Source organism: Leucoraja erinacea, unplaced genomic scaffold (genome assembly GCF_028641065.1).
Source record: "Leucoraja erinacea ecotype New England unplaced genomic scaffold, Leri_hhj_1 Leri_956S, whole genome shotgun sequence".
In the NCBI taxonomy this organism is placed as follows: Eukaryota; Metazoa; Chordata; class Chondrichthyes; order Rajiformes; family Rajidae; genus Leucoraja; species Leucoraja erinaceus.
The window spans coordinates 572-24,604 of NW_026576901.1; positions in this window are offsets into that span (position 1 = coordinate 572).

Genomic DNA, 24,033 nt, shown 5'->3' on the forward strand with positions numbered 1-24,033 from the left:
CACATGCTGGCATTGAAACTCTCAACTCCAGTACCAAGTCTGTTGAGCTTCACCCATGCTCCTCTGATCAGGTCAAACAGGTATAAGAGATAATGGAGATGAGGTTGCCTTCCACTCCTGTCACCACTTGGTGGCTATCCAGTGCGCTTTTGGCTCAGTTGCCTGGATGGAGGCTAGGAGTTGTTTTCCATGTGGAGCAAAGGGGTGATGGGAGAGTGAGAGTGTGGGGGGGGGAGACAGAGTGAGTGGGGGGAGATAGAGAGGGGGGGGAGAGAGCGGGGGGGGGGGGGCTGGGGAGAGAGGGAAGGGAGGGAAATCTGGACGGGAAGAGAGAGGAGGGGGTGTGAGAGTGGGGGGGGGAGGGGGGAGAGAGAGGGGGAGAGAGAGGGGAGAGAGAGGGGGAGAGAGAGAGGGGGAGAGAAAGAGGCAGAGAGAGTGGGGATAGGGTGAAGGGGGAGAGAGTGAGGGGGGAGACAGGGGGGGGGGGTCTCTGCTCTCTGCTCTGTGCTGATAGCCTGATGGACGGGGTGATCAGAAAGCCCTCAGAGCCTATAATACAGTCTTGTGGCCCAGAATTTAGGCCCGGAGCCTACACCACAGGCCCAGAGCCTATAACACAGGCCCAGAGCCTATAACACAGGCCTGGAGCCTATAACACATGCCTGGAGCCTATAACACAGGCCTGGGGCCTATGACACAAGGCCTGGGAGCCTATGACACAGGCCTGGGGCCTATGACACATTGGAAACTGTCAACCACACCATCTGGTACCGGGTTGGTATTGACGACACTGCCCTGAGCTGGTTCATCTCCTACCTCAAAGGTAGGAGTTTCTCTACTAACATAGGCAACTCTTTCTCCTCCCCAGCGAGCCTCTGCTGTGGGGTTCAACAAGGTTCCATCCTTGGCTCCATTCTCTTATCCCCTGTACATTCTTCCCTTAGGCCGTCATTCAAAGGCACGGCATTTCCTTCCATTGCTACGCAGACGATACACAACTCTATCTCCCCATGAAGCTCAAAAACCGATCAAATCTGCTCAGCCTTATCTGCTGCCTCGAGGATATAAAGTGTTGGATAGCCCAGAACTTCCTCCAACTAAACGAGAGTAAGTCTGAGGTCATCCTTCTCGGCTGCTCGGTCTCAATCCAAATGAGAGCAGGCAGCCTAGGAAGCCTTACCCCATTACTCAAACCTCACGTCAAAAACCTTGGCGTGATATTTGACTCAGCATTTAAATTTGACAATCAAGTCAATGCCGTGGTAAAAGCTAGCTTCTTCCAGCTTCGGACAATAGCTAAAATAAAACAATTCCTCCAGTTTGATGACCTCGAAAAGATCATCCACACATTTATCTCCTCCCGCCTCGATTACGGCAAATCCCTTTACACCGGCATCAGCCAATCTTCCCTGTCCCGCCTGCAACTGGTCCAAAACGCCGCAGCGAGACTCCTGACGGGTACCCGAAAAAGGGAGCACATCACCCCGATCCTGGTCTCTCTCCACTGGCTCCTGGAGCGGTTCCCAATAAATTTCAAGATCCTCCTTTATGCCTACAAAGCCCTTAATGGGCTTTAATTGCCCCCACCTACATCAAACGTCTGCTTACCCACCACACCACCTCCAGGTCCCTCAGATCGGCCGACGGGGTTACTGAATATCCCGCGGTCCAGGCATAAGCTCAGGGGCGACCGCGCCTTTGCGGTTGCAGCCCCTAGACTGTGGAACAACATCCCTCTTCCCATCAGAACTGCTCCCTCCATCGACTCTGTTAAGTCGAGACTTAAAACTCATCTTTACCCTCAAGCCTTTCTTGGCATCCTCTGAGGGAGGGCTATATGTATGTATTTGATCACCAATTAACCCGGTATATAGACTCTCCTCACCGTTCACACAGTGCCAGATTGTTCTCAGCATTCATGCAAGACTCTCCAGCGACTTCTCGACTTCCTGCCTGGCCTCGACTCTCCTTTTGTCTGTCCCTCGTTGGTTTGTTTGCATCGTGGGTTGGATCTCCTGGTTACCGGACCTTCCGCTACCCCGACTATGTCTCCTGCCTGCCCCTCTTTGGAACCCTCGCTCAATCCTGAGCCTCTGTGTGAGTACGGTGTACCCATTCCTGTGTTACTACTCTGTGTTACAGTTTCGTAATAAAGTTCATTACCAACTATACCTGCCTGATTCTGTGCTGCTAATGGGTCCAAGCTATACCCTTGTAATATGAGGGGGAACTTCTTTACACAGAGAGTGGTGGCGGTGTGGAATGAGCTCCCAGTGGAAGTGGTGGAGGCAGGTTCATTGGTATCTTTTAAAAATAAATTGGATAGGCATATGGATGAGAAGGGAATGGAGGGTTATGGTACGAGTGCAGGCAGGTGGGACTAAGGGGAAAAAAAAAATTGTTCGGCATGGACTTGTAGGGCCGAGATGGCCTGTTTCCGTGCTGTAATTGTTATATGGTTATATGGTTATACCCGTTACAGTACAATCTGGCCAACAATGGACTCAGCGCACACAACGTCTCCGTCAAACCGCTTCGAGAGGATTGCGCCCACGCTCCTGCCGCACGAAGCTATGATCACTGCCTCCAATTCCGAGGTTCGACAGGCTGTGTCAAGCCAAGAGCAAGCATTGGTTGCAGTAGCCACCCAGGTCTAACAGCTGACGACCACCCTCGCCCAGGCTACACCCCGTGCTTCGCCTCCGGCTCCGACAACACCAGCTCCCGGTCCGCCAGGACCATCACCTGAGCCCCGGGTGGGAACCCCGGAGCGCTACGCTGGAGACCCGGAGGGCTGCAACCCATTCATCACGAACTGTTCCATTCTCTTCGCCCTACAGCCCTACACCTTCGCCCAGGAAGCGGCGAGAGTGGCGTTTACCATTAATCACCTGACTGGCAGAGCTCGGCTGTGGGGAACGGCTGAATGGGAGCGACGCACGCCGGCTTGCTCCTCTTTCCAGGCCTTCGCCGCGGAGCTTCGCAAGATGTTCGGTGAGGTTTCGATGGGTCCGGACGCTGCGGGAGGTCCGCTGGGGTTGAGCCAGGGTAACCAGAGCGTCGCTGACTTTGCCAACGACTTTCGCACCAGGGCCCGTCAGAGAGATTGGAACGCCCCGGCCCAGTGTGACGCTTTCTTGCTGGGCTTGAATGACTATATCAAGGATGAGTTGGTGTCCCACGACCTTCCTACTTTTCTGGATGGGCTTATCGAGCTAACGACCCGTCTGGACCGACGCATCCTGGCGAGACGTCGGGAGAGGCGACAGGGACAGGCAGTCCGCCATCTAGAATAGAAATAGAATAGTTTCTTTATTGTCATTGTAACATGGGCCATGTACAACGAAATTTAAAATGTCAGCCAGTCAGTGCAGCATTCAAACATTTCTAAAGCTAACGAAACATCCACGGTAAAATAATAAAGATAAGCAATAAATAAAAAACACAGACAAAGCACGCATACACACCCCAACCCTCCATCCTTCTGTCGATTTCACCGTTACCACAGTCCCTTAGTCTGTATCGCCCCTGCGTTCCTTGGCGGCCACATTTAGTGCTTTTATAGCAGTGGGGTAAAAACTGTTTTGTAGTCTATTTGTCCTTGTCCTTGTGGATCTGTACCGTCTGCCTGACGGCAACAGTTCAAACAGGGAGTGTCCGGGGTGGGAGATGTCCTTTATTATATTCTGGGTTTTTTTTTTTTTGGTGCAGCGGGAACTGTGTAGGTCCTCCAAGGTAAGGAGAGGGCAGCCGACAATCCTCTGGGCGTTGTCAATGGCCCTCTGGAGCGCTTTCCTCTGAGCCACTGTGCAGCAGGTGTACCACACGCATACACAGTATGTTAGTATGCTCTCAATGGAGCACCGATAAAAGGACAGCAGCAGCCTCTGAGTGATGTTGTTCTTCCTGAGCACCCGCAGGAAGTGCAGTCTCTGCTGGACCTTTTTCAGCAGCGCAGTGGTGTTCACGCTCCACGTCAGGTCCTCCTCAATGTGGATTCCCAGGAAGCGGAAATCCGCCACCCTCTCTACACAGTCCCCTCTGATGGTCAGTGGTACCATGTCCGTTTTGTTTTTCCTGAAGTCTATTATTACCTCCTTCGTCTTTGAGGTGTTGAGGAGCAGGTTATTTTCTTCGCACCACCCTGTCAGCTGCTCCACCTCATCCCGGTAGGCGTACTCGTCCCCCGCGGAGATGAGTCCCACCACTGTAGTGTCATCCGCAAATTTGACAATGGTGTTGCTGTGGTGGACTGGGGTGCAGTCATGCGTGTAGATGGTGTAGAGCAGGGGGCTCAGTACACAGCCCTGTGGAGAGCCGGTACTGAGGCTGAGGGCCGTGGATGTGTGATGGCCCACTCTGACTCTCTGGCTTCGACCCGACAGGAAGCTATTTATCCACGTACAGGTGGAGTGTGGAAGTCCCAAGTCCCCCAGTTTGTCCACCAGTTTGTGGGGAAGGATAGTATTAAAAGCAGAGCTGTAGTCCACAAAGAGCATCCGCACGTAGCTCCCCCCGCTGCTCCAGGTGAGACAGTGCAGCATGGAGAGCTGTGGCTACAGCGTCCTCTGTGGATCTATTCGCTCTGTACGCAAACTGGTGGGGGTCAAAGCTTCGGGGCAGAAGTGATGTGATGTGACCCCGGACCAGTTTTTCAAAACACTTCATCACCACTGGTGTGAGTGCGACTGGCCGGTAGTCGTTGAGGCTGGAGATGTTGTTTTTTTTGGGCAAGGGGACTATGGTGGAGGATTTCAGACAGGGTGGAACAGTGGACTGGGCCAGAGACGGGGTAAAACTCCTCGTCCAGACTCCAGCCAGCTGGTCTGCGCAGTCCTTCAACACGCGTCCAGAGACGCCGTCCGGACCAGTAGCCTTCCTTGGATTGATGGCCCGCATAGGGCGCCTCACCTCAGGCTCCTCTATCTTGAGGGGTAGGCTGCTGTAGACCATGTGCTGTGATGTGGCTGTCTCGGGTGGGCTCCACTTCAAGCGAGCAAAGAAGTGGTTCAGCTCCTCTGCCAGCGAGGCGTCACCTTCAACAGCTCCAAGTTGGTCTTATAGTTGGTGAGATACTGGATCCCCTGCCACACCTGCCTGCTGTTATTACTGTCCAGGTGGTCCTCTATCTTCCTCCTGTAATTTGATTTGGCCTCTCTGATGCCTCTCTTCAGGTTAGCTCGGGCCGTGCTGTATAAAAAGCCCTATCGCCAGACCTAAAAGCGGTGTTCCTCTCTTTCAACAGCCGCTGGACCTCCCGAGTCATCCAGGGCTTCTGGTTGGGGTAGACGCGGATCTGTTTGTCCACTGTGACCGTGTCCATGCAGTTTTTTATGTAGCAAACACCTCCAGGTCGGTACTTCAAACGAACTAGCCCGTCAGCTGGGCATCAGTTGTGTTCCCCTGCCTAAACCTGTTCCCGCCAACGCCCTCGACGGCCATCTCCTGGGGACTGTTTCTCACCAGACGGTCCCAGTGCGCATGCTCCTGTCTGGTAATCACCATGAGACCATCCAGTTCCACATCCTGCAGTCTCCCCGTCTTCCCCTCATCCTGGGTTACCCATGGCTTCGGCGACACAACCCCAACATCGACTGGAGGACGGGAACATCTTGGGTTGGAGCCCTTCCTGCCACCTAGTGGGCCTGAAGCAAGCCTCAGCTCCTCAACCGGTCACCTGCTCCAGTTCTGCTCCAGATCTGACGGGGGTCCCAGCCGAGTACCAGGACTTTGGGGAGGTTTTTAGCACGTCTAGGGCCACCTCCCTTCCTCCTCATCGGCCCTATGACTGCGCCATAGACCTCCTGCCTGGTTCCGCTCCTCCTAGGGGTCGCTTTTACTCCCTGTCCGCCTCTGAGAGAGGCGCCATGGAGAAATACATAAGCGACTCCTTGGCTGCTGGTCTCATCCGTCCCTCCTCGTCTGCTGCTGGGGCTGGGTTCGTCTTCGTGGAGAAGAAGGACAAATCTCTGCGTCCCTGCATAGATTACCGGGGGCTCAACGGCATCACGCTGAAGAATCGCTACCCTCTCCCACTCATCTCCTCTGCTTTCGAGCTCCTGGAGGGGGCCACCATCTTTTCGAAGTTGGATCTACGCAACGCCTACCACTTGGTCCGCATCAAAGAGGGAGATGAGTGGAAGACCGCCTTCAACACTCCCACGAGACATTATGAATACCTGGTGATGCCCTTTGGCCTCACCAGCGCCCCGGCCGTCTTCCAGGCTTTGTTCAATGACGTTCTCAGAGACATGTTGAACAAGTACGTGTTCGTCTATATTGATGACATCCTCATCTTTTCACGGACCAAGGAGGAACACGTACACCACGTCCAAGCAGTTCTACATCGGCTCCTGGAGAACTCGCTCTTCGTTAAAGCTGAGAAGTGCGAGTTTCACTCCCCGTCAGTCTCCTTCCTAGGATACATCGTTGGCCAAGGGAACATCAAGATGGACCCCGCCAAGGTCTCTGCTGTCACCACCTGGCCTGTTCCTGACTCCCGCAAGCAGCTCCAAAGGTCCCTGGGGTTCGCCAATTTTTACCGACGGTTCATCCGTGGCTACAGTACTGTGGCCGCACCCCTCACGGCACTCACCTTCTCCAAGGTTCCGTTCCGGTGGTCGGCCGCGGCCGACGAAGCTTTTCAGACACTCAAGACACGGTTTACATCGGCCCCCATCCTCCAAGTTCCGGACTCAGAGAGACAGTTCGTGGTGGAGGTGGACGCCTCCGACGTGGGGGTGGGAGCTGTTCTGTCCCAGCGGGCTGCCGGGGACCAGAAGCTCCATCCATGCGCCTTCTTCTCCCGACGCCTGACCCCTGCTGAGAGGAATTATGACATTGGCAACCGAGAACTGTTGGCGGTTAAGTTGGCGTTGGAGGAATGGCGTCACTGGTTGGAGGGAACCGAGCAGCCTTTCTTGGTTTGGACTGACCACAAGAACCTTGAATACCTCCAGTCAGCCAAGAGGCTCAACTCTCGTCAGGCCCGCTGGTCTCTCTTCCTCACCCGCTTCAACTTCTCCCTCTCCTACCGACCTGGGTCCCGCAACGTGAAGCCCGATGCCCTCTCTCGGCAGTTCTTGGCGAAGGAGGAGCCTGCCTCTGGCCCCAAAACCATCCTCCCGTCCTCGCACAGGGTTGCCTCCCTCACCTGGGAAGTGGAGGAGAAGGTCAAGGCGGCCTTGGAGAACCAGCCGGGACCCAGCGCATGCCCTCCTGATCGCCTGTTTGTGGTTTCTTCCCTGCGGTCCGACGTCCTTCAGTGGGCCCACAGCTCTCGACTCACCTGTCATCCCGGCATTCAGCGGACCAAGGAGATGGTGCTACGGAGGTTCTGGTGGGCATCGCTGGAGGAGGACACTCGGGAGTTTGTCAACGCATGTCCCGTTTGCAACCAGCACAAGGTCTCACACCAAGCTCCTGCGGGTCATCTGCTTCTACTGCCTGTACCCCATCGACCATGGTCCCACACCTCCCCGGCCTGCCCCCATCCAGTGGTCACACCACCATCCTGACCGTGGTCGATAGATTTAGCAAGATGGCCAGTCAGTCCGAAGGCCATGAATTAATCCCAAGGCAGTGAGTGAGTCTAGAAGTCATCGGTGGTCACTCACTAGCTCACTCCCCCCCCCCTCCACTGCACCCCGCACCTGATGATGCTGCACTCCTCCTGGCTATAGGATGCACCCCTACTGACGCCGCACACATCCCCTGCATGAGGACACCCGCTTCTCATCAGCTCACGAGAGCCCCCACCTGAAGCTGTGTCCATCCCTTGGCTGCACGACGTTTACCACCCAACTTAGAGCCAGCCAGTTCTCTATCCACATCAATAGCGAACCCCCAATACCGTGTGCTTGAAGATTGTACACTAATCTCTTATGTGGGACCTTGTCGAAAGCCTTCTGAAAGTCCAGATATCACACATCCACTGGTTCTCCCCTATCCATTCTACTAGTTACATTCTCGAAAAATCCTATAAGATTCGTCAGACATGATTTACCTTTCGTAAATCCATGCTGACTTTGTCCAATGATTTCACCACTTTCCAAATGTGCTGCTATCCCATCTTTAATAATTGACTCTAGAAGTTTCCCCACTACCGATGTTAGACTAACTGGTCTGTAATTTCCCGTTTTCTCTCTCCCTCCCCTTCTAAAAAGTGGGGTTACATTAGCTACCCTCCAATCCTCAGGAGCTACTCCGGAATCTAAAGAGTTTTGAAAAATTATCACTAATGCATCCACTATTTCAGGGGCTACTTCCTTAAGTACTCTGGGAAGCAGCCTGTCTGGCCCTAGGGATTTATCGGCTTTTAATCCATTCAATTTACCTAATATGACATCCTGGCTACCCTCGATTTTACTCAGTTCCTTCATCTCTTTTGACCCCCGGTCCCCTGCTATTTCCGGCAGATTATTTAGGCCTTCCTTAGTGAAGACAGAACCAAAGTAGTTACTCAATTGGACTGCCATGTCCTTGTTCCCCATGATCAATTCAACTGTTTCTGACTGCAAGGGACCTACATTTGTTTCAACTAATCTTTTTCTCATCACATATCTATAAAAACGTTTGCAGTCAGTTTTTTATGTTCCCTGCCAGTTTTCTTTCATAATCTATTTTACCTTTCCTAATTAAGCCCTTTGTCGTGCTCTGCTGGACTCTGAATTTCTCCTAGTCCTATGATAGGCTGCTTTTTCTGGCTAATTTTGTATGCTTCATCTTTTATTTTGATACTATCCCTGATTTCCCTTGCTATCCACGAATGCACTACCTTCCCAGATTTATTATTTTGCCAAACTGGGATGAACATTTGGTACACAAAATGCTGGAGAAACTCAGCGGGTGCAGCAGCAGCATCTATGGAACGAAGGAAATAGGCGACGTTTCGGGCCGGAACCCTTCTTCAGACTGATGGGAGGTGGGGGGTCGAAGGAAGGAAAAAAGGGAGGAGGAGGAGCCCGAGGACGGGGGGATGGGAGGAGACAGCTCGAGGGTTAAGGAAGGGGAAGAGACAGCAAGGGCTTGCAAAATTGGGAGAATTCAACGTTCATGCCATCCGGACGCAAGCAACCCAGGCGGAATATGAGGTGCCGTTCCTCCAATTCCCGGTGTTGCTCACTCTGGCAATGGAGGAGACACAGGACAGAGAGGTCGGATTGGGAATGGGAGGGGGAGTTGTAGTGCTGAGCCACCGGCAGTTCAGGTAGGTTATTGCGGACTGAGCGGATGTGTTCGGCGAAACGATCGCCCAACCTCCGCTTAGTCTCCCCGATGTAAATCAGCTGACATCTAGAGCAGCGGATGCAATAGATGAGGTTGGAGGAGATACAGGTGAACCTTTGTTGCACCTGGAACGACTGCTTGGGTCCTTGAATGGATTCGAGGGGGGAGGTGTTGAAGGGACAGGTGTTGCATTTCTTGCTGTTGCAACGGAAAGTGCCCGGGGAGGCGGTGGTACGGGAGGGAAGGGAATAATTGACAAGGGAGTTGCGGAGGGAGCGGTCTTTGCGGAAGGCAGACATAGGGGGAGATGGGAAGATGTGGCGAGTGGTGGGGTCACGTTAGAGGTGGCGGAAATGGCGGAGGATTATGTGTTGTATTTGCCGGCTGGTGGGTGAAAGGTGAGGACTAGGGGGACTCTGCCCTTGTTGCGATTGCGGGGATGGGGAGAGAGAGCAGTGTTGCGGGGTATGGATGTGACCGTGGTGCGGGCCTCATCTATGGTGGCGGAGGGGAATCCCCGTTCCCTGAAGAACGAGGACATTTCCGATGCCCTGGTGTGGAAAACATTTGTTGTAGTTCATCCATGCAGTCTTTAAATGCCTTCCATTGCATATCCACCGTCAACCCTTTAAGAATCAATTGCCAGTCTATCGTGGCCATTTCACGTCTCATACCCACAAAGTTACCTTTCTTTAATTTCAAAACCCTTGTTTCTGAATTAATTATACCACTATCCATCCTAATGCAGAACTCAACCATATTATGGTCACTCTTGCCCAAGAGGCCACGCACAATAAGACTGCTAACTAACCCTTCCTCATTACTCAATACCCAGTCTAGAATAACCTGCTCTCTCGTTGGTTCTCCTACTTGTAGGTTTAGAAAACTATCCCGCATACATTCCAAAACATCCTCTTCCTCAGCACCCCTGCCAATTTGATTCACCCAATCTATATGTAGATTGAAGTCACCAATTATAACTGTTTTACCTTTGTTGCACGCATTTCTAATTTCCTGTTTGATGCCATCCCCAACTCCACTACTACTGTTAGGTGGCCTGTACACAACTCCCACTGGCGTTTTGTGCCCTTTGGTGTTTCGCAGCTCTACCCATATCGATTCCACATCCTCCAAGCTAAAGTCCTTTCTCTCTGTTGCGTTAATCTCCTCTCTAACCAGCAACGCTACTCCACCTCCTTTTCCTTTCTGTCTATCCCTCCTGAATATTGAATATCCCTGGATGTTCAGCTCCCAGCCGTGGTCACCCTCGAGCCATGTCTCCCTGATCCCAACTATATCATAGTCATTAATAGCTGTCTGCACATTCAACTTATCCACCTTATTACGAATGCTCCTTGCATTGGACACAAAGCCTTCAGGCATGTTTTTACAACACCCTTACCCCTTATACAATTATGTTGAAAAGTGGCCCTTTTTGATTTTTGCCCTGGATGTGTCTGCCTGCCACATTTCACCTTGCTACCTATTGCTTCGACCCTCATTTTACACCCCCTCTGTCTCTCCGCTCACACATTGAAGAAACCCTTTCCCTTTAAATCTATCCTCGACTATCCCATTTGACATCCCACCCCCCTTATTCAGTTTAAAACCGCCCGTGTAGCAGTGGCAAACCTGCCTGCCAGAATGCTGGTCCCCCACCTGTTAAGATGCAATCCGTTCCTTTTGTACAGTTCCCCCTTTTTCCCATATTCCAGTGATCTAAGAATCTAAATCCTGTCCCGTGCACCAGTTCCTCAGCCACACATTCAGGTCCCGTATCTCCCTGTTCCTGCTCTCGCCAGCACGAGGAACTAGAAGCAAACCGGAGATAACAACCCCGGAGGCCCTGCTTTTCAGCATTTTTCCGAGCTCTGTAGTCACGCTTCAGAATATTCATCCCCTTCTTTCCAACATCGTTTGTGCCCACATGCACTTCCACTCCCGGCTGTTCACCTTCGCCCTTGAGGATCTTCTGCATTCTGTCCGTGACATCCTGGATCCTGGCACCAGGAAGGCAGCACACCATCCTCGCATCCCGTCTGTTGCCGCAGAAACCCTTGTCCGTACCTCTCACAATGGAGTCTCCCACTACAGTGGCGTTGCCTGACGTTGGCCTCTTTGGTTTTGGCTCAACAGCCCTATTTGCTTCTCAAGCCAGTCCGCCGCTCAGTGTAAGAACGTCTTCTGTCCGGACAGCTTCAAAGTGGGTGAACCTGTTCACAAGAAGTACAACACCCGGGGACGTTTGCGTTCCATGCTTCCCTCCCTTTCTCATCGTCACCCACCTTCTCTCTTCCAGTACCTTAGGTGTAACAATCTTACTGTAGGACTTGATATTGTAAAATCAAGGTAGGTTTCAGAGCTATTATGTTTTCTCCTCCCCTACCCCCCCCCCCCCCGCTCTTTGGACAATCGTCAGCTGACGAACGACCTGAATGAGCTTTATTGCAGGTTTGAAAATCAGAAACGTAACGCTGAAACCCCCTCCCCAACAAACACAGCCAGACCCCAGTCTACAAAGAATGGACCCTACACCCTTTCCCACCTCAACCAACACTTCACACCCACACACACAGCCTGACCTCCGTCTGCAAAGACTGGGCCCTTCTGCACCCTCCCCAACTCCAATCACCAATCCACACCGAATTACTCATTCTTAACCAGTCCCTGCAAAGATGTACTGTCCCTGCATGCTTCAAAGTCTCCACTATTGTCCCTGTACCCAAACAGGTAGGAATTGCTGGTCTTAATGACTACAGGCTTGTCGCACTGACCTCTGTAGTCATGGAGACCGATGAAAGGATTGTGCTGGCCAAGCTGAAAAATATCACAATCCCCCTGCTGGACCCTCTGCATTTTGCATATTGCACCAATAGATCTGTGGATGACGCAGTCAATCTGGACTGCACTTCATCCTCCAGCACCTAGACCGCCCGAGGACCTTTGCGAAGATTTTGTTTGTTGATTTTAGCTCCGCATTGAACAACATTGTGCCAGAACTACTACGCTCAAAACGTTCTGAGTTGTCGGTGCCTGAACCCCTCTGTCGGAGGATCACCAGCTTTCTGACAGACAGGAAGCAGCATGTGAAGCGGGAAAGCATCTCGGACCCGCACAGGAGCACCGCAAGATGCTCTCCCCTCTCCTCTACTCTCGCCACACCAATGACTGCACCTCCACAGACACCTCTGTCAAGCTTCTCAAGTTTGCGGATGACACAACCCTGCTTGGACTGATCCAGAATGGGGATCTCTGTTCGCTTTTCAGTTTGACATATTTCCTATAACATGGTGCCCAGAACTGAACACAATATTCTAAGTGCGGTCTCACCAACGTCTTATACAACTGCAACATGACCTCACAACTTCTATACTCAATACTCTGACTGATGAAGGCCAAAGTGCCAAAATACGTTTTGACCACCTGATATACCTGCAATACGACCTTCAAGAAACCATACAACCATCAACCATCTCCTTCTTAAAGGAATGTATTTTAATTGTGAGGCTGTGGCCACTGATCCTAGACTCTCCCACTAGTGGAAACATCATCTCCAAATCCACTCCATCCAGGTTTTTACCAGGCTGGGACAGACGGCAACAGCCTCACACCGTCCCAAAGCTCGTGTCCTATCCTGCATAACCCAAGGCAGCAGCGACGTTATAGGAGAGGGCAAGCTCCGTAACAAAGTAGCTCACAATGGTTTGGGTAACATTCAGGAATGTCTATGTATGTCACATCATGAATATTACTGAAGAACGAATCTTGACCCGAAATATAATTTATACCTTTTCTCCAGAGATGCTGACTGACTCACTGAGTTACTCTTGCACGCTGTAACATATCACCCATCCATGTTCTCCAGAGATGCTGCCTGACCCGCTGAGTTACTCCAGCACCCTGTGACACGTCGCCTATTCATATTCTCCGCAAATGCTGCCTGACCCGCAGAGTTAATCCAGTACTTTGTGACTATTTTCCCTTCACCCATCTGCCCAAGCCAACTCTACCCCCTCCTTTCCTATGTTCCTTTCCACCCATAAACCTCACTCTGCCTTTACATTTCACTCCTCTTTCAAATCTGCTCTACTTATCTACATGCATTTTACTTCTTCACTTTTTAGTCATAGAATGATGCAGTGTGGAAACAGGCCCTTCAGCCCAACTTGCCCACACCGACCAACATGTCCGATCCACACTAGTCCCACTCACATGTGTTTGGCACATATATCCATCTAAACCTGTCCTGTACTGTCCAAATGTCTCTTAAACATAAGGATAGTCCCAGCCTTAACTACCTCCTCAGGCAACTCATTACATACACCCAGCACCCTTTGTGTGAAAAAGCTACCTCAGATTCCTGTTAATTTCTGAAATATTGGTCATAAACTTGGGGTAAAAATGCTCAAATATAAAGATCAGAGGCCATCAGAGAGCATCTAAAACCCCCGAGCATTTTTCCTACATCTAGCTTGTCCAGTCCTTTTATTGTTTTATATGTTTCTATCCTACAGTGTGTCACTTCATCAGTAAACCCACAGTGTGTCAGTCCATCTGTACTACCCCACTATGTCACTGAAGAGAGGGGGGAGTTCAGTGCGAATGTGTTGGCAAAAGGGAGAGATAGAAGTTTCAGATACATACAAGAGAAACGGAGGCAGAGATGCAGTGAGGGTGAGAGGGGAGGGAATGGTAAGGGGTGGTGGGGGGGTGGCAGGGGGCGGAGCATAGAGGGAATATTGAGAGGGTAGGAGAGAGAGAGAGAAGGATGAGGGGGTTCTAATAGAAACATATAAAATTATAAAAGGACTGGACAAGCTAGATGCAGAAAAAATGTTCCCAATGTTTGGCGAGTCCAGAACCAGGGGCCACAGTCTTAGAATAAAGTGGAGGTGATTTAAGACTTAGGTGAGAACAAACCTTTTCATTCAGAAAGTTGTGAATTTGTGGAAATCCCTGCCACAGAGGGCAGTAGAGGCCAAGTCACTGGGTGGATTTAAGAGAGAATTAGATCGAGCTCTGGGGGCTAATGGAATCAAGGGATATGGGGAGAAGGCAGGCACGGGTTATTGATTGGGGATGGTCAGCCATGATCACAATGAATGGCGGTGCTGGCTCGAAGGGCCGAATGGCCTCCTCCTGCACCTATTTTCAACGTTTCTATGTTTCTAACAGTTCAGAGAGGAGACAGCAGTAAGAATGGATGGAGGGAGAAAGGAAGGAGGGAGATGTGCTGCATCTCTCGCCGTTTTATTTAGGTCTAGAACAATTATGAGGCGGCAACGTTTCTGTTCCCTGTGTGTCACGAGTCTTTGGGATGTGCCTCCTTTGATGTGATGAATGCAGAGAATGTTATTGTCCCAGGGCAAAGTCAGGTACATTCAAGGCAAGCAAGGAGTGAATGGTTACGGGGGTCGCCGGGCCTGTGGGGTTGAGATTACAGTCAGAGGGGTCGCGATCGCATTGAGTGGTGAAGCAGAGTAGATAGTGCATTTTAGTCTCAGGCGAAATGTTGAACCAATTCCTCAACCTGTGGACAAAAGTCGCTCAGTCTACACCTTCAAACTGGGCACCAGAAGCCCTGAGAGGGTCCCCGGTTGTCTTGCTGAGTGAAATGCATTGAAGGAAATCAGATAAACAACATGAGGTGGAAAGTTGCTTCAGAATGTGTTTGGAAAAATATTCCCTTTGCTGGAACAATGTCGCTCCTAATTTCCATCCATCAGTAACTCCGCAATTCCCAGTCTTTGGAGTTTACCGACCAATTCCCTGAATAAATCACAACCTGTCTCAACGGGGATTTAAATTGGCTGATGTCATCTGTTTGCGAATAATATCAAAACCTCTATTTTTAAGCTCTGTTGAAACTGTACAGTCCCGGTGGAGACGGGATATGGTATAAAATCTCAGGGAATCTTCTGTCCCAGCATTTCATTCCGAGAGATTACCTCTCGCTCACAGGGACACGTCGCTGGACAGATAAAATGGGGGGGAATCTGAAGGAATATGACAACGTGGAGAAAATATTTTATATCATAATTGCTGTCGTTGGAGTCCCTGGTAAGTAAGCAGAACAGTTCAAATGTTATAACTTTGTGCGTTAACATATGTTGACCTGGTTCTCATCATGTAACAATTTCCCCAACTGATGATCATAGTTCAAGAATATGTGACGTATATCAATACGTTCGGTGAAACATTTTTAAATTAACGCTGTGATTTTTCTTGTTTTCAGACAGCCAAAACTAACCCCCCGTTTCTCTCGCAGCCGGGACATACTATAATGTTGTTCCTGCCTTCAGTGGCATTCCCGATGCTATAAGAATGCAGGGTGACTTGGATAGGTTGGGTGAGTGGGCAGATGCATGGCAGATGCAGTTTAGAAACCTAGAAGCATAGAAATTAGGTGGTTTAATGTGGATAAATGTGAGGTTATCCACTGTGGTATCAGCCAATGAAAGTATGCATGCGGGTGCTGCAGGCAGTGAAGAAAGCGAATGACATGTTGGCCTTCATATCAAGCGGAGTTGAGTATAGGAGCAAATAGGCCCTCCTGCAGTTGTACAGAGCCCTGGTGAGACCGCACCTGGAGTATTGTGTGCAGTTTTGCTCACTAATTTGAGGAAGGACATTCTTGCTATTGAGTGACTGCAGCATAGGTTCACCAGGTTAATTCCCGGGATGGCGGGACTGCCATATCCCGAGGGAATGGAGCCGTTGGGCTTGAATACACTGGAATTTAGAAGGATGAGAGGATATCTTATTGAAATACATGAGATTATTAAGGGTTTGGCCACGCTAGAGGCAGGAAACATGTTCCCGATGTTGGGGGAGACCAGAACCAGGAGCGACAGTTTCAAAATAAGGCGTAAGGCATTTAGAACTGAGATGAGGAAATACTTTTTCACCCAGAGGGTTGTGAGTCTGTGGAATTATCTGCCTGAAGGCGGTGGAGACGAGATCTCTGGATACTTTCAAGAGAGAGCTAGATAGGGCTCTTAAATATAGCGGAGTCAGGGATATGGGGAGAAGTCAGGAATGGGGTACTGATTGTAGACAATCAGCTATGATCACATTGAATGGCGGTGCTGGCTCGAAGGCCCCAATGGCCTACTCTTGCACCTATTGTATTTAGACATTTGTCTATTGACCTTGCCCAGAGTTGTCCCAGTGCTCGGGACAGGCAGCTCTCCGGGGCGGTGTGACTCGGAGGGGTTTACATTGTGAAGTTCCCTGTGTCTGAGTTATTGATCAGTGAACACACGCTCCTGCAGACACGTCTCACTGTGGAGTCCGTCACAGTCGGAATCCACCGCCTTTTAATCAATAATTGGATCCATCTCCTGGACCAGTGGCCGCGGATCTACCGGCTGTGTGTGTGTTGTTACTGAACTGAACTCCCTGTGGAATGAATCCATTAACTGCTCTGCTGCCGGATTCTAAGTTGTCCCTGCCTTCCCTCTGGAACCCTCCTCGTCCCCATCAGATGCCGAGTTCCCAGAGTCCTGGTTAAACGCGGCCGGTCACGGTTAAGTCTGTGAAACCGGCCCCATCAGTGACTATGATCAAGTCCATTCCGCCTATTGTAGCGGGTGCTGCTGGTTCCATCCCCGCCCTTTACCCCGCCCGTCGCCTTATCTCTTCTCCCCTGAATCAGGCAGGTCGGGCACAGTCGGAGCCGGGTCTGACATTATTAAACTTGCAGCAGCCGCGCACCGAACCCAACACTCCTGATCTTTAGCTGAAAGTCGAGCCGGTGTTCAGCCCCGGAGAACGTGTTCAGTAAATGCCCAGTGTCCGTTCCCTTCTCGTTCCGCAGTGAATTTAGTGGCGATTGTGATCCTGTCCCGGGGAAAGTGCGGCCTCTCCACCTGCACCACTCGCTACCTGGTGGCCATGGCAGCGGCCGATCTACTGGTCCTGATCACCGAGGTCATTTTGTATCAGATCAAATACCATTACTTTAATTCGAGTTTCCTCTCCATCACCCCTGTGTGCAGTGTTAACGTTGTACTGTCGTTTGCAGCGACAGACTGTTCTGTCTGGTTCACCGTCACTTTCACATTTGATCGGTTTGTCGCCATTTGTTGCCAGAAGCTGAAAACTAAATATTGCAGCGGGAAAACTGCGGCTGCGGTTCTCGCAACAGCCGGCGTTCTGCTCTGTCTGAAAAACGTTCCCCGCTACTTCATGGTGGAACCCCTGACAATCATCGACAATGTCCCGTGGGGCTGTGTCATGGTGGACAGTTATTACACTGACCCCGGGTGGGTGGCATTTGACTGGATCGACACGGTTTTAACTCCACTCCTCCCTTTCGCTGTTATCCTGCTGCTCAACGCTCTGACAGTCCGGCACATTTTAATGGCCAGTCGGGTCCGTAAGGGTCTGAGGGGTGAGAGCAAGGGGGAGAACCGCAGAGACCCGGAGATGGAGAGCAGGAGGAGATCAGTGGTTTTACTCTTCACCATCTCCGGCAGCTTCATCCTCCTGTGGCTGACATTTGTTGTATTCTTCGTATATTATCAGATCGCAGGAATTGGAAATTATATGAATAATTCTGAATGGATCTTTGCCTACGTCGGGTATTTGATGAGGAATGTCAGCAGCTGCACGAACACATTTATTTACGCGGCGACACAGTCCAAGTTCAGGGAGCAGCTGAAGAGCGCGGTGAAATATCCGCTCGCCTCAGTGTTTCGGCTCATTAATAAATCCGCGCCCTGAGCCCATCCCAGTGGCGGTGAAATACACACTGGGACCACTGGTGCCATCTCCATCCGCGGTTCAGATCTGCCTCTTGAACGTGTTCCGTCTGGTATACCCATCCCCAGAATTGTTGTCCATTCTCCCACCAGTGACTGGACCGTCCGGTGTGCCCTTCCCCCATGGTCCCGTGTCGCATACCATAGTGTCTGAGAGTCATGGGGCCACGGAGTAAAATCTCCGGCCCAACTCGTCCTCTCCAATGCAATATGACCCTTCAAACCCAGTCCCACCTGCCCGTGGTTGGCCCATATCCCTCTCAACCTGCCCTATCCATTTACTGGTCTAAATGTTTCTTAAACGTTGCAATAGTAGATGCCGCTCTGACCTCGTTCGGTGGGGGGAGGGGGGCGGAGGGGGGGAGTTTAGTGGCCTATTGTGCGATACTTGTACGCTATGTCTGACTTTACTCAGAGAGGAACAGACACAAAATGGCGAGTCTATCTAACAAGCCTTATCGATGCACTTTGAGAAACACTCTGAAAGACCCCACACGCACTCCTCCCGCTCTCCCCTCTATCACCCCCTTCTCCACCCTCCCTCTCCCTCCTCTCTTTCTCTCCCTCTCTCTCTCCCTCTCCCTCAATCCCCTTGTCTCTCTTCCGCTTGTCTCTCTCCCCGCTATCTCTACCATCGCTCTCTCCCCCTCTCCCCCACTATCTCTCCCCCTTGCTCTCTTTATCTCACTCGCCCCCTCTCTCTACTCAACCCCCTCCCCCCTCTCTCTCTCTCTCTCTATATATATATATATATATATATATATATATATATATATATATATATCTCTCTCTCTCTCTCTCTCTCTCTCAATCTCATCTTCCCCCTCACTATCTTCTATGCCCTTCTCTCTCTCCACCCTCTACCCCTCCCCATCTCCCCCACTCTCTCCCCCATCACCCTCTCTTCTGCATAGAAATACTGCTGTGGCAGGAATTCATGTGAAAACGCCACGTTGTTGCCCATAAGGTCTGTGTTCTTACCTGATGCTCTGCTCCCGATTCTGCCTCAAGCGAGTGCGCGTGAATGAGTTTTGTTGGTCCCAGCAGTGGGTGATCACATCCTGAGTAAAGGTCAATGGATAACACATTCATAAAGCTGGTCTTCAGCCTCATCAGCAAACAGGTCCACACCCAGTTCCGTGATGCTGGTACTGAATTATACAAAGACTGTGAAGCGATTAGTTCCAACACTTTGTTTTGCTCAAACCCGACCTTTTCAGCGCATAGAATAATTTATTGTAAGACTATAGACCCCTGCAACCCAATTCCTCACCAGTCTTATTTTACTCCGCACCTGACGTCCGAAGTTAGCGGAGTCATTACCCACAAAGTCCTGCATCATAATATTTTACAAACCCCCCCCCTCCCCGGGTTCCTCAGAGCCGCAGACATCAGTTTCACTCCGGAATCTCCCAGGCCGTTGCCTCCCAGTCTAAACACAATTACTGATCATATTAATGTTCAGTGTCAGACACCCAGTGAGTGTAAACACAATCTCTCACAGTCTGGGACTTACCGCAGTCTCTGTATTTTACAGCCCGGGTTCCTCAGAGCCGCAGACATCAGTTTCACTCCGGAATCTCCCAGGCCGTTGCCTCCCAGTCTAAACATAAACAGAGTAAGAAACAAACGGATACAAACCCCGGCGAGGCTGAGATCGATAACTACTCCCAAACGGATATTTCTGGAAAAACCTCAGCACATTATTGAACAAAACTCTGTGGGTGTGGTGTTTGGTGACATTCACCATTTATTCTCATTCCCCGATAACCGGGACAAGATATTTTCTCATTCCCCATGAACGAGTGAACGGCGGCAGGGCAAGCAACAGGCGTGTCACGGGGGAAGGGGTCGACCACCGTGACCCGGGGGAGCCCCCCCCCCCCCCCCCGTGCACAGTGACGGCCGCTCGGCCCCATAGAAGGGTTGCTGGACGGAGTAACAAAGTAGTGGAACAATTTTACAGTTCAGTGTTAGCGTCAAACGGACAGTTACCTAAAATCCTGCCACTTGTGCAGAACTGGTCCCAGCCATATAACCATATAACAATAACAATCACAGCACGGAAACAGGCCATCTCGGCCCTTCTACTCCGTGACGAACACGTATTCCCCCCTAGTCCCATCTACCTGCACTCAGACCATAACCTTCCATTCCTTTCCGGTCCATATAACTATCTAATTTATTTTTAAATGATAAAATCGAACCTGCCTCCACCACCTCCACTGGAAGCTCATTCCACACAGCCATTACTCTCTGAGTAAAGATGTTCCCCCTCATGTTACCCCTAAAGTTATGTCCCTTAATTCTCAAGTCACGTCCTCTTGCTTGAATCTTCCCTACTCTCAGTGGGAAAAGCGTATCCACCTCAACTCTGTCTATCCCTCTCATCATTTTAAAGACCTCTATCAAGTCCCCCCTTAACCTTCTGCGCACTTGTTCAACCTTTCTCTGCAACTTAGTTGCTGAAACCCAGGCAACATTCTAGTAAATCTCCTCTGTACTTTCTCTATTTTGTTGACATCCATCCTATAATTAGGCGACCAAAATTGTACACCATGCTCCAGAATTGGCCTCACCAATGCCTTGTACAATTTTAACATTACATCCCAACTTCTATACTCAATGCTCTGATTTATGAAGGCCAGCACACCAAAAGCTTTATTTACCACCCTATCTACATGAGATTCCACCTTCAGGGAACTGTGCACAGTTATTCCTAGATTCCTCTGTTCAACTGCATTCCTCAATTCACTATCATTTACCATGTACGTCCTATTTTGATTTGTCCTGCCAAGTAGTACCTCACACTTATCAGCATTAAACTCCATCTGCCATCTTTAAGCCCACTCTTCCAAATGGCCTAACTCTCTCTGTAGACTTTGAAAATCTATTTCATTATACACAACAGCACGTATCTTAGTATCATCTGCATACTTACTAATCCAATTCACCACACCAACATCCATTTCATTGATGTACATGACAAACAACAGTGGACCCAACACATATCCCTGTGGCACCCCACTAGTCACTGGCCTCCAACCTGACAAACAGCCATCCACCATTACTCTCTGGCATCTCCCATTCAGCCACTGTTGAATCCATATTGCTACTCCACCATTAATACCCACCAATTGAACCTTCTTAACCATCCCTCCACGGTGAAAGCAACAGGTGTCCTAAACTTTCTGAGACGCAACTTTCATCATTGTTCAACTTCTGTCAATTGAAGCTATACTTCACCCTCGTTAGACCTCATTTGGACTACGCAGTTGCAGCATTGGACCCATACACAAATAAAAACAATTCTTCCATCGAACGTGTCCAAAGACTGGCAGCTCGATTTGTTACTAACACCTATGAGAGAGAAGCGAGTGTCACCAAACTTCTGAATTCTCTGGGGTGGAACCCTCTCCAAGACAGACGTGAAGCTCACCGTTTGACCTGCTTTTACAAAATGTTAAATGGTCAGCTCGACATAGATTACAAGACCTACACCAAACCAATTAGGAGCAGACGAGGGCATTCGATCCAATTTGTGATCCCAGCTACAAAGACAGATGTATACATCAATTCGCTCTTCCCCCGCACAATTAAAGCATGGAATAATCTCCACCCAACTATAGTTACCCAACCAGATGCAACTAAATTTAAAGTAGCTCTTTCTTCCCAATAACCCTTTCTGGCTTAAGCACTCCAATCAACACCTTCAGTTTAAATTCGATTTGGAATATTTTGGAGGACCAAGAAACCAAGAGGAACCTTGTCAAATGCCTTACTGAAGTCCATATATACAACATCCACTGGTATACCCTCATCAATTTCCCGAGTAACCGCTTAAAAAAATTCAAGAAGAATAGTCAAACATGACCTTCCAGGCACAAATCCATGTTGACTGTTCCTAATCAGACCCTGTTTATCCAGATGCTTAAATATATTATCTCTAAGTATCCTTTCCATTAATTTTCCCACCACTGATGTGAAACTATCAGGTCTATAATTGCTAGGTTTAATCTTAGACCCCTTTTTAAACTATGGAACAACATCGCAGTACGCCAATCCTCCGGCATTAATCCCGTCTCTAATGACATTTGAAATATTTCTGTCACAGCCCCTACTATTTCTACACTAACTTTCCTCAATGTCCTAGGGAATATCCTGTCTGGAACTGGAGACATATCCAATTTTATATATTTCAAAAGTGTCAGTACTTCCTCTTCTTTGAATCTCATAGTTTCCATAGCTACTCTACTTGTTTCCCTTTGCTCACAAAATTCATTATTCTTCTCCTTGGTGAATACCGAAGAAATTGTTCAAAATCTCCCCCATCTCTTTTGCCTCTGCAGATAGCTGTCCACTCTGACTCTCTAATGGACCAATTTTATCCCTCGTTATCCCTTTGCTATTAATATAACTCTAGAAGCCCTTTGGATTTACTTTCACCTTACTTGCCAAAGCAACCTCATATCTTCTTTTAGCTTTTCTAATTTCTTTCTTAAGATTCTTTTTACATGCTTTAAGCTCCTCAAGCACCTCATTTATTCCATGCTGCCTATAGTTATTGTAGATCGCTCTATTTTTCCGAACCAAGTGTCCAATTTCCCTTGAAAACCATGGCTCATTCCATTTTTTATTATTTCCTTTCAACCGAACAGGGACATAAAGATTCTGTACTCTTAAAATTTCACCTTTAAATGTCCTCCATTTCTCTTCCACATCTTTCCATTAAAACAACATGTCCCAATTCACTCCTTTTAAATCTTTTCGCATCTCCTCAAAGTTAGCCTTTCTCCAATCAAAAATCTCAACCCTAGGTCCAGTTCTGACCCTCTCCATAATTATATTGAAACTAATGGCATTGTGATCACTGGACCCGAACTGTTCCCCAACACATACCTCTGCCACTTGACCCGTCTCATTTCCTAACATGAGGTCCAGCACCGTCCCTTCTCAAGTAGGTACCTCTATGTATTGCTGCAAAAAATTATCCTGCACACATTTTACAAACTCCAACCCATCCAGCCCCTTTCCAGAATGTGTTTCCCAGTCTGTGTGTGGAAAATTGAAATCTCCCACAATCACTACCTTGTTCTTACTACTAATATCTGCAATCTCCTTACATATTTGCTCTTCCAATTCTCGCTCCCCATTTGGCGGTCTATAATACACCCCTATAAGTGTTGTTACCCCTTTCCCATTTCTCAGTTCCACCCAAATATCCTCCCTAGATGAGCCCTCTAATCTATCCTGCCGAAACATTCCCTGACAAGCAATGCAACACCTCCACCTCTTGCCCCTCCAATTCTATCACACCTGAAGCAACGAAATCCTGGAATATTTAGTTATCAATCACAGCCTCCTGCAACCATGTTTCACTGATCGCTTGACATCATATTTCCAGGTGTCAATCCAGGCTCTAAGCTCATCCACCTTTCTTACAATGCTCCTAGTATTAAAATATACACATTTAAGAAACCCACATCGTCTTATTCTCTGTTTATTATCTTTTTCTTATTTCTCCCCTACATTTTGTGTCCGAGTGCTACTCTTCTCTGCCTCCTGCCTCACACACTGACTGCTAGTTTTCCCTATTTGTGTCCCCCCCCAACCGTTCTAGTTTAAAGTCTCCCCAGTAGCCTTTGCATATCTCCCCGCCAGGATATTGGTCCACCTCGGGTTCAAGTGCAACCCGTCCTTTCTGTACAGGTCACACCTTCCCCAAAAGAGGTCCCAATGATCCAGAAACTTGAATCCCTGCCCACTGCACCAGTCCCTCAGCCACGCATTTATCCTCCACCTCTAGAGGCCAAATGCCGCAGGAGACCTTCACACTGAATGCGGCAGCCCCACAGATTGAGTTGTTTGATTGAATCACAGGGCCTGATGACATGAGACAGGACCATACATTCAATCGGAGTCAGTCCCAGTCCACTGAATGGAAGTGATTCCACATATCTCAGTGTCTGCTGAGCCAGTGCAGGATTTTGAGACTCAAACTGGTAGTGTATCGTGTTCAGGAGGCTCCGTTTAAAAGCTT